We start from the raw sequence: 16,395 nt of genomic DNA, 5'->3' as shown, positions 1-16,395 counted from the left end.
GCTTCATGGGCAAGGGATCAGCATGGGCAAAAGATCTAAGGTGGGAAAGAATTCAATGTATTTGAGCAACTAATGAAAAGCCAGTGTGGCTGAAGAAATTTATGACTGGAGAAAAATGTGACATGAAAAGAAGTTGGAGAGGCGTCAGAATCCAGATCACTCAGGTAAGAAGGATTTGGATTTTATTCCAAGTGAAAGGAAAGCCACTGAAAGGTTGTAAACTGGGCATTTACATGATCTTATTTATATTTTTACAAAAACCACCCTGGCTGTAATACAGATGGTGGATTGAGGAGGGAAAGTAGAAACAGAATAAATGGGGAACTATTTGAGTACTTTCTCCTCATGTATCTTAAAATATAATTTGCCTTTAAAATTAGACACAGAGGACATTGTATTTTTCACGAGTACATTTCAGGGAAAATAAAATGCAAAGTACATCCATTGGTAATTGTTTCATTATATGCATCTAAATTTTTTCTTTGACTTTTTCTACTCTGCTACTCTTTAATTTGCTTTTCCTTGTTTTTTTTCCTGCATTAGTAGGGGATCTTTTTTTTTGACCAAAGAGATAATTTATGATAAACTTATAAACTGTCTAACATTATTCACATGTCATGTATTACTATTGCTTTTCTTTAAATATCAGATAGTAAAAGCACTCCAAAAAATATTTCACTGGCTCAAAATATGAACCTAAATTATTGATTAGTGTCTTCCCATCAAGGTCAATATTGTCTTCCCTTTCATCTTACTTGAAACATCCAATTTTTTCTTGGCTGATGAGCATGACCCCTAGGGATCAAGTAGAAGGTTCCTGAAGAAAGGGCACATCTCTGGAATAGGCCAGATTCTCTAAGTGGTGTCTGTTTCAACACTAAAAAAACTTTTTTTTTTTTTTTTAAATACTTGAATTGCCAAAACCAAGGACTGGCAGAGAACACACATGGCATGAGGCCAGAATTCCCATGACCTATAGTGAAAATTAAGTTGTGCTAAGAAGATGTACCAAGGCACTCTGCCTCTCTGCATCTTCAGTCTTCCTTTCCAAGAGCCAAAACCATGTAAAGTATAAGAAAATACCTCATGATGGTGCATAACTCTGAATGCTTAGGCTGAAAACACCAGGAAACAGGACTTCATGTCCCTCTTCCCAGGTTTATGGTTTGAGAAGTAGCTGACACACTGCCATCCTATCTACAAAATCCCCACCCTCTTCTCCATGTCTCTCCATGTCTCTCCAGATCCAGCCACTCTCAGAAAATAAGTGTGATGGGAAGGGTAGAAAAAGGAAAGTGTATCTTGGTTTAACTACACTCACTGCTGAAACAAATAAACCCTAACATTTCAATTAATGCAGTAGAAGTGTTTTCCTCCCTCACACAGTTTTCCAACTTGAGTTGCCAGGTGGTGATTAGGAGGTTGAACAAGGTCTGCTCCACACAGTCATTCAGGGATCCAAGTTGCCACAGGCTCAGCCCTCTAAAACATGTGGCCTCTTGGGGAGGGAGATAGGGGGAAATGGGAAGTTGTTCAAAGGACATAAAGTTAACAATTATACAAGACCTATAAATTCTAGAGATCTGCTATACAACATAGGGCCCCTAGTGAATTGTATGGTATCATGCACCTCGAAACATATCAAAAGGGTAGATCTCATGCAAAGTGTTTTTATCACACACACACACACACACACACACACACACACACTAAAAGCAAAGGGACCCAAGGAAACAATTGGAGATCATGGATATGTTTTGTTTTGTTTTGATGGATATGTTAGCATAGGTATATGCATATGTTCATGCTTAACAGATTGTATACATCAAATACGTGCACTTTTTGGTATATCAATTATACCTCAATAAAAAACATGTGACTTCTAATGTTTCCCTGAGCACCAAGAGCCAGTGAGCAGATGTGAGAAAAGAGAGTGGCCCACATATGGCAACTTCTGCTTGGTCAGACCAAAAGTACTGCTATATTCACTTCCACTCATGCCTCCAGCCAGAATCCTAACTGCAAGGGAACTGAGATAGCTAGTCTGGCCCTGTGTCCAGGAAGAAGAGGAAACAGGGTTGGTGATTACGATGAGGATGGTGTGGTTCTCATGTGTAAAGAGCTAAAAAGCAGGAGAGGAAAGTGGACTGCTGGAAATTGTGTTTTATTTACTTGCTTGCTTATAGTTACAGAGAATCAGAAATTGGGGATGGAAAAAATTATTGTTTTTCAGTAGATGAATATCTATTAGAAATTTGAAATAGCTATCAACTTATCTCAACTAAAGATCTGAGAAAGTAATTTATTCATTACCTACATTCAGAGGGCGGAGCAATAATGTTTCACCTTCGGTGTATTTGGTTGGCAAACACTGAGTCTACACTGACTACAACATGAGTAAAAACAAAAACTTAAATGGGGCTTATGAATTTTTTCTTAGAAAAAATTAAAGGAAATATCACAGGAAGACAGATTAAAAACATACCTCTGCCCATGGCTTATTTTAGAAACCAGAAGTAAAACACTCTCAGTAGAATGAGAGACAGCAAAGCTCCTAGGAAATGAAAGTTGTGTAAGGAATGAATGGTCCAAGATGAGAAACGTAAAATAGAGGAAATGGGGGGAGGGTTGTTAATGACATTGAAAACGATAGAAAACGCAATAGGAACATTAAAATCATCTTTGGAAGTGTGTGGAAGGCACAATTGGAGCAGAGGAAAATGAATTAGGAACATAGAAACAAACTTGAATTTTCACAGAATGAAAAGAAAGTGAATAGACGTGAAAGGATGTCAAGAAAGAGAACTGAGCTCACCATATAGGTGAGTTGGGTTTTGGAGAAAAGGCCAGAAAAAAATACTTTATGAAGGTGATTTAAGAGCTGTATATGGAGAATAAGAGCCCTTTAATTCCAGGCCAATGTGAAGTAAAAGATACAAGAGACATATCCTGGCACATATTTTGATTTATAAGGATAAAAAATTTAAATCCGACCCAGGGCCAAAAGATAAGCCACCCACAAAAAAGAGAAAGACAGGTAAAAATTCACCTGCCTTTGTACCTCTTGAGAATTGGCAATGAAGAGAAATTTCTATATAATATCAAGATGAAATCCGTTAAGATCCAGCTCTTCATAGGCAGCCAAATTGTATGTTAGACAAAATAAAGGTATATTCAGAAATGCAATAACTTAGAAAATGTATCATTTGTGTACTTTTTTTGAAAAAAAATTACTCAACGACATAATCTAACTGGTAGTGAAGCAAAATTGAGAACTCATGAATGGGGAAGTGACGGTATAGGAGAGCTTGGGGCAAGCACCAAAAGCAGCACATGTCGCATTAAATCTTAATGATCTCCTAAATACAGCTGAAAATGAAATCGTGTCAGAATATTTCTTGGAAGACAAAATTTATCCTGTAAAATGGTCTCATCTATTTAATGTACATCCTGCCCTTTCCCCGTCGTCCCTGCAGCAGCCTCTGAGGCACCTCTCTGGGGGTTCTGCAGGACACACTGGAAATCCCAGGCTCTTACACTAATCATCTCACCCTGAATTACTAGGTTTTCTGGGATGTTTTTCCTCCCAACAATTCTGACACCAAATGTGTGGGTTTGTCCCACATCAACAACCAGTTCTCCAAGTCTCTGGACACCACCTGGGTGTCCCACAATTCAATTCAATTCTGATACTAACTATCTGGAGATAGTGTTAGACTCCAAAGGCTCAAGGTTCAGTCTCACAAGACTCTGCCCTCCTTTAGATGCCAGACGTAAGTTCCCGAGGGCCACCTGTCCTTCTTACCAATGGGCTACACATCAAGGATTCCCATGACCTCAGTTTCAATGATTTGCTAGAACTACTTACAGAACTCAGGGGGAACACTTTACTCATATTTACCAGTTTATTATAAAGGATATAACTCAGGAACAGCCAAATGGAAGAGATTCATAGGGCAAAGTATGGCAGTGGAGGCAGGGGATAGAGACTTTCATGCCCACTCTGAGGGTGCCACCCTCACAGCACAGTACCATGATGCATTCACCAACCTGGAAGCTCTCTGAAGCATGCCATTTAGAGGTTTTTATGGTGGCTTCACTGCATATGATTAAATCATTGAACTCAATCTCTAGCCCCTCTCTTCTCACTCTCTGGATGTCCTGGGGACGTGGGTGAGAGCTCCAACCCTCTAATCACATAGTTGGTTCCTCCCAGCAACCAGCCCTCATTCCAAAGCTATCTAGGGTTCTACAAAGAGTCACTTTATCAGTATAAACTCAAGAATGGTTGAAGGGGCTCATTATGAATAACAAAACACTCCTATCCCTCAGAATATTCCAAAGGTTTTAGAAGCTCTTTGTTAGGAACCATTGACAAAGACCAAATATAGAGTTCTTATTGTATCACACTTCTCATAGTTTCATTTGTGTTATTTCATTATTGCTTTTTGTTTGTTTGATTCTTGAATGCTTGCAGTCTGAGTCCTTTCATGAATGGAGCAGGAGAAAATATCATAAAGCATTGAGTAATATAAAGAGTTCACACAGAGCAGGCATATAATCAAAATCGATATAGCCAGCAAGCCAGCCCAGAACTAAAGGCAGGGGGCTCTGTGTACAGGATATTTCTTGTGTTTTCCACAGACTGCCAATTACTTGGAAGAAGGGATATAATTGTCACATAGAGGACACAGCCCAGCTAGCACCTATGCATGTGGTTCTCTGTTGTTTTTAAAAGTCAAATGGGACCATTATTTTTCTTCTATGGACCTCAGTTTTTTTTTTTAAGTAAGCTCTATGCAGGGCTTGAACTCATTACCCCAAGATCAAGAATCTCATGCTCTACTGACTGAGCCAGCCAGGCTCTCCTGGACCTCATAGTTAGGATTGGGTATACTAAGTAATAATTTTCCCAATTTTAGTCATTGTAGATACTGATCATGCCTACTCAATGGGGGGAAAATGAGTTCTTATGGACTGAATGAAAATATCTTACTCTTAATCATAAAGCACAGATATATAGATATGTGAGTACATACAGTACATAAAAGCATATGCAATATATCTCTGATATTAAAATTTCATGTGGGTGACTAGGAAAAAAACATATCTAAAAAGCTGATGATTTTATTTTTTTATTTTTTATTTTTTAAATATTTTATTTATTTATTCATGAGAGAGAGAGAGAGAGAGAGAGAGAGAGAGGCAGAGACACAGGCAGAGGGAGAAGCAGGCTCCATGCAGGGAGCCTGATGTGGGACTCGATCCAGGGTCTCCAGAATCATGCCCTGAAATAAAGGCAGCACCAAACCGCTGACCCACCCAGGCTGCCCAAAAGCCGATGATTTAAAAAAAAAAAAAGGTAATGATGTTCTCATATAAATGACTTCTTTTTTTTTAAAGTTTATTGATTTAAGTAATCTCTACCTCAACGTGGGGCTCAAATTCACAACCCCAAGATCAAGAGTCACATGTTCCTCTGACTGAGCCAACCAGATGTCCCAAATGACTTCTATCAGAACTTTTGATCTGTATTACCTTATCAGTATTATCACATTTGGTTGGAATTTCAATCAAAAGCAAATAAATGCCATATCTTAGCTTGTGAATAAGTATAATTGGTCATTCAACAGTGAACATTTTGCCAGACAATGATCTAGAATACAAAATGCTCAGGATATGAAAGGATAAAAATCTGTCCTGCCTCTCTAATAACTTACATTCTAGTTGGGAGAGAGAGATAGTAAACAAATTAATAAAAATATGGATAATATATCAACCGATGATAAAGTATTAGAAGAGAAAGAAGGCAAGGTCTGACAGAGAAAAGAGGTATACTGTTTCATATAAGGTGCCCAATTAGAGAAGGTTCCCTTTGATGAGGTGACATTTGAGTAGAATCCTGAAGGCTTTGGGGCAGAAACTGTTTGGATGACTGGGGAAGAATGTCCAGGTAGAGAGAAGTACAAAGGACCTGAGGTAGGAGTGGCTCAGTATGTTGGATGTATTATAGAGAGGCTCATGGAGTAGCAACAGAGTGAGCAAAAGGGAGGAGTAGGAGATGGGATCAGAATAGCAGGTAAAAGGGAAAGGTCAGGGGATGTAACAACATGACATAACTGAGTAAGGTGGAAAGCCTTTGAAAAACTTAAACAGAGGAGTTTATGATGTGATTTCCATCTTTAGAGGTTACATTGGCTGCCTAGTAGAGAATGGATCTTAGTTCAATGAGCTTGGAAGAGAGGAGACCAACTGGAAGACTACTGCAATAGTCCAAGCAGGAAATGGTGGAGACTAGATGAGGATATTCAGATTTGGGATACACTTTACAACATGCTTTTTTGGAAAATCCAAGACAGCCAAGACCCCCATAATGAAAGATTTTATATTGGGAAATACAACATCATCTTATGGTTCTAGGTCTTATTTAGGAGAAATCTTTGCATGTGTTAAAAAATAAAAGGGGATTTTTCCTGGTATGGTAATTCTTCAGGTTAGCAAAAAACAAACCAGCAAATCTCATATTTTATTTTATAGGAAAATTTTGTTTGTAGTTGCACCGAATTTCTATTTGGGGAAGGAGTGGCTCTTATTAAAAGACAAGCTCTGAATGTTTGGTTACACAGATGTCCTTTATTTCTGAAGCTGTCAACAATATTTCCATGATTGCAAGTGGTCTACGTTGATGTAACCTGCTATGCTACGTAGTGTTTGAAGTGCATTTGTATTTCCAGAGCTCAGAAAGTACATAACGAGCATTAATGAGTCTTCCCATGCAATTTTTAGCTCACTCCTGGCATTGATCAACTGTGTTATGCTTAGTGTGGTGAAACTTTCTTCCAGATAAAAAATCCGACTTTGGCCCTGAAATCTGTTTTTCCGATGGCTATTAATCAATTTTGCAAGCTGCCTCAAATTCTTTTTGGAGATAGGCTGTCATAAATAAGTAAAAAATAATCTTTGGTTAGTCCGGAAGTGGGGAAGTGCAAGCTAGTATACGTGCCAGATAGCATGGCTGGACATATTTATGCATATGGGAAAGCCTGACTCTTCCTTATGGTTACGTGGGTCATACTGCTTGCATATCACCCTCCTCTCAGTCTCACGAAGGGTTGTAAACAGCATGTAATCTAAGGGGCTGCTATCAAAACAAATTCATTTCATGAGATGTGAGCTGTCATTGCACTTTGGCAATGACTTGAGATCACTGGTTAGGGTTTTTATAGCATGTTTCCATAATGGGCCTGTATCCCTCATGAAGAGGAGGATTTACAGGGAAAAGAAAATTCACAAGTCTTTTTAAACAGAGACATAGAGTGGCTCCCTCATTTCTGGAGTGCAAATAGATTATATATTATATATGGCTAAGCAGTATGTATGTAAATATATATTGAGAAAATATATGTATTTTATATCACAATATTGTTTACCCTGTGTGTGGTCAATGTATATTTCTAAGTATTTACTAAAGGAAAACCATGTGGCTTATCTTATACCTCAGATAAAGTGGAAAAAGAGCTGGCAGGCCTGAGATTGAGAAAAGATCATAAAATATTTAATGATCTGAGGACAAGGGGGAGAGGACTAAGATCAAACTTACATTAAAAGCAGTGCAGCCAGGATGCCTGGGAGGCTCAGTAGTTGGATACCTTCCTTTGGCTCAGGTCATGATTCCAGGATCCTGGCATCAAGTCTTGCATCAGGCTCCCCCACAGGGGAGGGAGTCTGCTCCTCCCTCTGCCTATATCTCTGCCTCCCTCTCTGTGTCTCTCATGAATAAATAAATACAATCTTAAAAATAAATAAATAAATAAATAAATAAAAGTAGTGTAGCCAGCTAGCCACCAAAAGACAGCAGAGTCTCTCCACTGATTGAAGAGTGTAGGGACCAGAAGTATGGGGACCAAATTATTCATGGAAGGAACACACCAAAATGCATGCTGCTGAAGAGAGAAGCCCACGAGAGAAGCCACCAAGACAGTGCCCCCCACCACCCCCCATGTGTCAAGAATTAACATGTTTATGATCTTTGGGTAAGCACATGAAGGAAAGGAAGGGACGAAGAAAGAGGGGAGAGTCCAAGCTTCTGGCATAATCTTGCCATGGTTCCTAAAAACAGAAGGATATGAAAGCTACAAATCCCTAAACCATGAAGTGCTATGTGAGTGTCTATTCCACACCAACTCTAAAAGTAACAAATCATGTGATGGCTTTAAAAGAAAATAGCCCAAGGGCCACCTGGGTGGCTCAGTTGGTTAAGCATCTGGCTCTTGATTTTGTCTTAGGTCATGATCTGAGTCCTGAGACTGAGCTCCACATGGGGCTGGCTCTGTGCTGGGTGTAGAGCCTGCTTAAGATTCTCTCTATTCCTCTCCCTCTGCCCCTTCCCTCCTCTCCTTCTCTTTCTCTCTCTTAAAAAAAAACAAAAAAACAAAAACCAACCCTCCTCCACCAAAACAAAACAAAACAAAACAAAAACCTTTCAAAAACTAAATAAAAAATAACCCTTTTTTAGAACAGCGTGGGGGAGATTGAAAACAAGATAATACTTAAAGGTGAAGGGGGGGAACGCACCAATATTCATAAAAAATTACAGACCCCTGAGAGCTCCAGACTTTTTTGAAGATCTCTAACACTGAGAGAAGTGTTCCAAGTATTCCGAGAAGTCAGCTTTGCTATGCACAGACCAGGACCTGGAGTCCGTTTACAATATCTGAAAACTTCAATGTAAGTTCTAATTAAGTTTGCTTCTCTAAAGATCAAGTTTAGTAAAAGCGTCTGGAAGTCAGCAAGACCCAACATGTGCTTGGGAATCTTCTTTTTAAGTCTTGCTCTTAAGGAAATCTGTAACTATTTGTAGTTGTTTATGTCCTTATATGGAAAAAGAATGTATTTTGCTGGAGAAAAACAAAAATAATGAACTGGATTTATGGCTAATTTCTCTCAATTATCTTCTTCCACAAGACCTTAATCCAAGGATATTCAGTGAAATAATACTCCAGCCCTAGAGAGTATTATTTCCTGAGTATTTCCTCAGGGAGGAAAAACAGCAAAGAGAGAATAAGAAATCAAATGTAAAATGTTCATGACTAAGTGATAAGATGAGAAAGCTTTTTGAATTATTCTTGTAACTTCTCTGTAAGTTTGAAATAATTTTTAAAAAATTAAGGCAAATACAAAAAGACAGTTTGAAGAGTGTCTAATTGGCCAAATTTTAGATTATTTGAAGTTCAAAAAAATTGTGACCATGATTGTAACTCAACGAATAAACAAGAATCCATGAGTCCACAATGAGAGAGAGAGAGAGAGAAGAAAGGAAGGAAGGAAGAGAGAAAGATAAAAGAAAGGAAAAAGGAAGGGAGGGAGAGAGGGAAGGAGGAAGGAAGAAAAAGCAAGTACTTAGGACCACCAGAACCTACTATTACGCCAACGTCTTACTCTGGTCTTAACTCTGACTTTTTTGGTAAAAAATAACAACAACAACAACAAAACAAAAAAAACCTTTACCATGTCTTTTTGAGAGGAATTAAAATTATCATCAGTTGCTTAGTGATAGAAAGTTTTTTGTCAGAAGAATGTCAGCTCCCCTATATTGAAGAAAGGATAGGCTAATAATCACCATTTAACAATTGTTCCCGGGTCACTCGGTTTTTGTCCCCAGTTCACCAAAGAATTGGCGAGCTGAAACCAGAATGAGGAGATAGAGTTTAATGAGTAGATAAGTATAGCAACTTGCAAAAGAGAAAGTGGGCCAATGCCGGAGCCAGGGTGGCAAAGGCCCCAAGAAGCACCAGCTGCATTCATTTAAGCCAGCTTTTTGCATATGTAAATTTGGCTTTGATTGACATTTTTGATTGACAGCTGGTGGGTATATACACTTTGGCTTCTGAGCATGCACCTACCCAGGATACATTCTGTTGTGATTGTATTTATTTATGTATTGCATATTTAGGAGTTTCTAATGGGCTTTGTTGTGACTTAGGGTTACCTAAGGGCAAGTTGCACCTTTTATGCGCATGTTCAGCTGTTTGGAAGTCCCCTTGTGGTTTTTGTGTGGCTCTGTGGTTAGGCCTTTCCTGTTCTGTTAACTCTCAGGGTGGCTCTGAGACTGTGGCTGGCATCTGCTGTATTCCTCCCTGCTCATGCCTGACTTGCCTGTCATTCTCCTCTCAAGTGATTGGACCCCCAAATCATTGGGAGTTGAGGCAACGACCACTAGGCTTCTTCAAGCTGTTGAAGATTTGAGGAGTCTATCACTTGTCGGGTGTCAAGGACAGAAGGTAGTGGTGGTTGGTGGTGTCCATCCAAGGGACTTGCAAAAGGGAAAGAGGCACAGGCATCTAAAGGTAGATATCCTTGATTGAGGACCAGTTGGAGATTGGTAGCCTGTAATCTGGAGGAGACAAAGGGCACTGATATATATTGATTAGTGGGGGAGAGGGGTCCAAAGAGTAATGTCAAGAAAACCTCTAGATGAGGGGAATAAAGGGTATAACCCATTGCTAATATGGAGGACAAGGGATTCCACCAAGGGGTTTGGGTGTATTTGTTTTCAAGGTTGGTGGCATGAGTTAAAAGTTCCCATATATCTTGTTAGATTTCTAGGGATTTATTGACATAAAAGCAACATTCCTCTTGCAAGAGTAGACAAGTTCCTCCTTGTACCACTATAGCAGATCCAGGGCATGTCTATTTTGTAGAACAACTGTGGCAAGAGAGCATCTTTCCCAACCTTGATTCGAACTTGGTCACCAGGTTCATATAGAAGATGCACCTATTATTTGTTGGTGGGTACTGTTAGGCTGTATTCCTTTAAAGCCTACTGGAATTTAGATAGATGAGCTTGTATGTCAGTAGTCTCTGGATCCATGAAGAAGTCTGTAGGTAGGAAAGGTCACCATAGAGGGCCTCAAATGGACTTAAATCCAGGGCCTTCTTGGGAGCTATGAGGAGAAGGGTAATTGGCAAGGCTTCTTTCCAATCTAGAGATGTCTCTTGTGTGAGTTTTTTTAATGAAACCTTTTAGGTGTTGGTTGGCCCTTTCCACCTGCCTGGAGGACTGTGGCCTCTCAAGTACAATGGAAGTGGTATTTGATATCCTGTGCTTTGGGACAGATTGAACTATGGTATCTGCAAAGGAGGGCCCATTGTTACTCTGAAGTGACTCTGAGAGACCAAATTGAGGGATGATTTCATGTAGAAGTTTGGTTACTTCAATTGCCCTTTGAGTTTGTGTGGGGAAGGCCTCCATCCACCCTATGAAAGTGTCAACAAGCATGAGGAGGTATTTGTATCCTCTGCAGGGTGGCATCTGAGTAAAATCCATCTGCCAGTCTTCTCCAGGGTAGGATCCTTGCCTCTTTATTGGTTGGATTAGTTGTGGGTGATGAGCACCCCCCAGGGGTTGTTACATATGTGCAAGTGGGAAAAGAGGTTATTTGTTGAACCATCTGGGAGAGTCCTTTACCTTGGAATGTTCTGGAAATGAGAGTTTATAAAGCATCTCTCCCTAAATGAGTGGATTCATGAAGGGCTTTAACTAGTTTCAATTGAACACTTTGAGGAATGGCCAAGATTCCATCTAATGGATACCATCTGCTGTCATCTAGGGAAATTTCTTTTTGTTTACCCGGGCTTTGTCCTTTTCTGTATATTTGGGTTGTGGCAGTGATAAAGGGCCAAGTATGAGGGGCCCTGTAGGAGAGGCTGCCTGATTGGCAGTCTGATCTGCATCCTCGTTGCCCTGTGTTATTTCTGAGTCCCCTTTTTGGTGACCCTTGCAATGGACACCTCAAGCATGTGGGCTTGTGAGTTGCATATTTGATAGGTATATTTTTGGAGGTGAGGTATCCTCTTTCTGTCCAAATGGTTGTGTGGGCAGATAGGACTAAGAAGGCATATTTGGAACTGGTGTAGATGGTAACCCTCTGATTCCTAGCCAGCTCTAGCACCCTAGTAAGAGCAATGAGTTAAGCTAGTTGAGCTGATGAGTTGCTTAGGTGGGCTTGTGCCTCCATGGTAGAAGGGACACTATGGTATAATCAGCTTTTCTCTTGCCTTCTTCCATGAAGCTAATACTATCAGTGAACCATATTTCATTTTATATTTTGTAAAGGTTGGTCGGCAACATCAGGCCTAGGCTTTGTGGATATGAAAAGGATCTCTGTGCATGAATGGAAGGGTTTTGTGTCATGCTCTGAGACTGGTAGTTGGGTAGTGGAGTTGAGAGTGCTGCAAGAGAGGGTTTTCTAGTAGTAGAATTTGGTTTGTGGAATTCTGCTGTCAGAGAGCCCGTTTGATGCCTGATTAGTCATGAGGTCTGGATTTTGATGAGTGCTGAGGATTTGTATGGGTGCTCCCAATATTAGTTTTAGAGATTCTTCTGTTAATAAGGCCAGGGCTCCATGGGCTCAGAGGCAGGGTGAACCTCCTCTGGCTGTAGGGTCAATCCATCTAGAAATATAAGCCATGGGCTGGGGAGTGGTCCCAAGTTTTTGTATTAAAACTCCCAGAGTGATGCCTTCTTTCTCATGAGCATAAAGTTAGAAAGTCTTGCTGGGTTGGGCAGACCTATTGCAGGTCCCTGTTTAAGAAGCTCTTTAAATTGCCCATAGCTAACTGTTGTGAAGGTCCCCAGTTCATAGGAGTAGAGTCTAATTTGCCATTTAGGGCATCATAGAAAGTCTGGACAATAAGTCAATAGCTGGGAATCCAGATTCTACCGTATCCCATAAGGCCCAGGAAGGCCTCAGTTGCTTATAGCTCTGGTAGTACCCATTATAAGTTAATTATAGCTTGGATTCATTTTGGGGAAAGACTGTATCTTTAAGGGGATTATGATAACTCCCAGATAAGACACCTGCTGCACCAATTGAGCTTTGGACTTGGATATTTTATAACCCTTTTCTGTCCAAAAGTTTAGGGTTTAGGCTATGTTGGATGGCCAACTCTTGAGTGGGGGAGCAAATTATCCACATATTGGAGGATTGCTCCCCCCGAAAGTTGTCAGTCTTGAAAATCCTTAGAGAGGGCTTGGCCAAACAGATGAGGGCTACCCCTAAATCCCTGCAGAAGTGTTGTCCATGTAAGTTGCTAGATGGGTGCACAAGGGCATTCCCATGGAATGCAAACAGAAATTGCAATAGGATGCAAACAAAAGCATCTTTAAGGTCCAGGACCATAAACCAGAAGCCTTTTGGAGGATGGTGCCCAGTATAACATACAGATTTCACACAGTTGGGTGTGGGGGTATAACAGCCTCATTAAAGGCTCACAAATCCTGGACTAGGCAATAGCTGTTGTCCTTTTCCTTAACTGCTAGGATGGGAATGTTGCAGGATAAAGTTGTGGGGCTAAGAAGCCCATGTTTTAAAAGCTTGGTAATTATGGGCAGTAGATTCAGTCTTGCTTCAGGTCTGAGAGGGTTTTTTTTTTTTTTTTTGAGGGTAGTAATGGGGGCCCGTAAATTCAATTATAATGGGTATGGTTGATATTGTTCTTCCAGGGATTCTCTGATCCCAGATGTCAGGGTTGACTAGGGAATCTCAGTCTTTTAACATTTGTGTTGGAATTGGTGAGGGTCATGTTAAGAGAGCCCCTAGCATGTTCCATAGATAGTTTTTAGTATAAGGCTAAAAGATGACTACAGACCTCTATTTTTTAAAGAGGTCCTTGCCCAATAACGGGCTGGAACATTCAGGAATAATTTTTAAAACTATGGATAAATGCTTGTCCCTCCCAAAAGCAGAACAGGGGATCAGTGAAATGTCTGATGGCCAGTTGGCTAGACACTCCCATGATGGTGCAGGTGTTAGAGGAGGGAGGTCCAGAGAAGAAAGTCAAGACACAATAGGTGGCCATATTATCAGGTAGGAAAACAGTTGGCCTACCTGTCACATCCATTTGCACCCTTGGGTCCAGTTGGGTGATGTGGATGCTCGAAGGTGGGGCCAACTGGAGGGGGCCTTCTCATTCTTGGGCAGTCATCTGGGAGGCTGCTGGTATCCCTGGTCCCCTTTGGATCAAGGGACAGAGAGAAGCCCAGTGCCCCGTTGCCCAAATTTGTAACAGGAGGATTGTTTTTGTTGGGGCAGCCCTGTGCCCAATGCCTTTGTTGTTAGTAAATGTGGCATTTATTTTTGCTTTTTTATTTGCTTGGGGGGCCTTTGGAGGCAGCCTGGTCTTATAAGTCAGCTAGCATTTGGGCATGCTTGACATCTTTTCTTTTTTCCTGCTCTGGAGTTCTAACTTCTGTTTCCTTATCATGGTTATAAAGGGTCATGATCACCATTTCATTTAGGTCAGCCTTAGGTTCCTGAACCAGTTTTTTGTAAATGCCCTCAGAGGAGTCTAAGTTGAGATCGGTTTATGTTGTGAAGGCCTCTTTTAGCCTATTTATAAAGGTGTTTGGGTTTCCTTCTGGGCTCTGACTGATGGCTATTACTTTGGAAAAGTTAATGACTTTATGGCAGGCATCCCTTATTACAAATATTGAAGGAATTTCTTTCCCAATGTTGGGCTTCATTGCTATAGTCCCATCCAGGGTCCACAGGTAGGACCATGGTCTCTCCAATAGGATACTTAGGATTAGAGAAGTACAGACCATCTGCATACTTTCTTGCCTCCTTTTTCTCCCTTTCTAACTCGGTGTCAGAAAGCACTTCTCCCAGGATAACCATAATCTCTTTCCAAGTCATTTCATATATGATGGTGATATGTTGAAAGCCCTTGATATATCTATCTATCATGGTTATCCGAGGAGCTCCCTAGTTTACTTTGTTTTAGTTCCACTAGGGAGAAAGACTTATGCATGGATTGAGTCCCAAACTCACCACCTGCTGCCTCCACTAGGGGTTAGTTTCTTTATGGTGGGGGTAAGGGAGGTCTCTAGTGTGGCAGGGTTGAGGTGGGGGTGCCTCTGCAGGAGTTGAAGGAGACATAGGAGGTGGGCAATGTTGTCCTAAGTGGGCAACGTTGTCCTAACCAGAGGGTGGTGAGAGTAGTAACCTTACAGTTCTCCAATAGGTCCTTACTTTCCCTGAGGAGAAAGAACACCTGAACATAGGGGATTTCTGCCCATTTGTCTAGTCTTGTAGTATAGGTCTAACTGAAGACCAGTATTGGAATTTAGTGTTCCATTAAGGGGCCATGTTCCCCCCTCCCCAGGGAGATTGTATAGTGGTCATGCCATGTTGCAATAGAACACTAATTTCCTTTTCCAAAGAGTTGTGGGGTCAAGCCAGTTCTTTAAGATATAGCTCAGAAGAATTCCCTTGGGATGGACTATTCAATTCCCATCTAGAAAACAGCATGGAATTGGAGAGCCCTGTATTCCAGTGTCATAATTCATGATCCAGCTTATGGTCTGACACCAAAAAGGTAGTTGTGGAAGACGTATCCTACTTTACCCAAACAAAGGACCCACATAGAAGCTGGTGGCCATTCAGCATATGTAGGAATCCCTTTCTAGTGGAAATCTGGGGGAAAAATGTACTGAGATGGATCAGTGATGTTGATGATTCAGCCAATGGGTGACCAGAAGGAGAGTAGAGTCCTGGGAGCAAGGGATCTGCTCAACCAGGGGAAAGTGGTGAGGATAGATAGAGAATTAATAAATGGCCTGCCTGCAGGCCAAGAAAATTAAGAAACAAGATCCCCTTACCCAGTGATCCAGGTCATGTCACCACAACCACCAATGAAATAATCAGTTATGCAAGAGTCATTAATACATACTGGGGAAAAAAAGTGTGTGTGTGTGTGTGTGTATAAATACATAGAAATATAATGTGTAAAATATTAATGATACTGATATTAAATCTATGACATGGGTACAAAGATATTCTATTATTCCTTCAACTTCTTTGTATGCTTGAAAACATGCAAACATACAAAAGCTTCTCCGATACCAGTGCCACTTGATATTTGACTTAGAGTTCTAGAAACTCAGTCCTAGAGGAGGTAATCCAACCCATCAAGTTGTTAAAAGACACATTTACTACCTTGCTCACCTTCTCAACCACAAAATATACATAAGGGAGAGGATTTTCTAATGGCTGCTGAATTTAACTAAAGAGTAATTCCTGGGGCTCCTGGCTGGCTCAGTCAGTGGAGCATGTAAATCTTGGTCTTGTAGTTGTGAGTTCGAGACCCATGTTGGGTATAGAGATCATTTAAAAATAAAATCTTAGAAAAAAGAGTAATTCTTAAGAGCTACAAGATGACTTGCCTTGCAGGTAGGCAAAAGAGTTCAGAAAATAAGGAAAAGTAGCATGGAGGCTCTGCTCTCAAGTTTCCTACGTAATGGGTACTAGTTGGCCCAAAGTAGAGGACTGGGCTGACTGATACTCTGAAACTATCAATAAAACATCCCTCTACCTTTACAACTTAAGGTCTTAG

This window comes from Vulpes lagopus, chromosome 4 (assembly GCF_018345385.1).
Source record: "Vulpes lagopus strain Blue_001 chromosome 4, ASM1834538v1, whole genome shotgun sequence".
In the NCBI taxonomy this organism is placed as follows: Eukaryota; Metazoa; Chordata; class Mammalia; order Carnivora; family Canidae; genus Vulpes; species Vulpes lagopus.
The sequence above is the reverse complement of the archived record's forward strand: the minus strand, read 5'-3'. Positions refer to the sequence as shown.